Raw genomic sequence first — 957 nt, forward strand, 5'->3', positions numbered from 1 at the left:
ATGTCACTTCAAGGACAAAAATAATGCATGAAATAGTGATATGAGGTTAGTATGAAAAAGAATGACGTTTTTGTCAAGGTCTAAAGACTTTCTTGTAAGAAAGACAGATACGATGTTATATATTATTTTCTATAATAAATTAAAAAAAAACCTCTTTTGTTTCCAGACATCCTCCTGGAATCTCCATTTCCCCAAGGCACGTTTAGAGGGTGAACGTGCACTATTCTCAAATAGGTAAATCTGAAACACTTACCAATAGTATTAAACTTTTCATGAGAAAGATAGTTTTAAAAAGAGTAATCTGTTGTTTATGTTCACTGTTTTTTTGTAAAACACTGGGAACAATATGTTAAAACAAATTTTCTTCCATGCTGATTCATCAATTATTTTTCACTAAAACAAGTATTTTAATTGTTCATTCCTCTTATTTTTCTCCATCTCTCTAGTTGGTCCACCTATGTATGTCTCAGCTATGAAGAGTGAACTCAATAGGAATTACTCAGAGGTGACTGAATTTATTTTGCTGGGATTTAGAACCCCTCCAAAGCTACAGATCTTCTTATTTACAGTGTTCTTAATGATCTATGTGGTCATTGTGATGGGAAATACCAGCATGATAATTGTCATTAAGTTGGATTCCAGACTTCAAACACCTATGTATTTCTTCCTAAGAAATTTGTCGTATTTAGATCTCTGCTATTCCACAGTCATTGCTCCCAAAACTTTAAGTAACTTCTTGACTAATGAAAAGAAAATTTCCTACAATGGTTGTGCAGCCCAATTTTTCTTCTTTGCCCTGTTTATCACAACTGAAGGCTTTCTTCTGGCTGTAATGGCATTTGATCGCTTCTCAGCCATTTGCTTCCCTCTCCTTTACCCTGTGCACATGTCCCAGAAAGTCTGTGTTCAACTGGTAATGGGATCCTATATCTGCGGATGCATCAACTCTGTAGTGCA

The 957-nt window shown here is 34.9% G+C and overlaps 1 pseudogene; it reads left to right on the top strand.

Moving 5' to 3' along the window:
* Positions 1-472: 472 nt before the first annotated feature.
* Positions 473-957, top strand: part of LOC100954929 — a 946-nt pseudogene continuing 461 nt past the window's right edge.

Source organism: Otolemur garnettii, unplaced genomic scaffold (assembly GCF_000181295.1).
Source record: "Otolemur garnettii isolate 467f Iridium unplaced genomic scaffold, OtoGar3 scaffold00043, whole genome shotgun sequence".
In the NCBI taxonomy this organism is placed as follows: domain Eukaryota; kingdom Metazoa; phylum Chordata; class Mammalia; order Primates; family Galagidae; genus Otolemur; species Otolemur garnettii.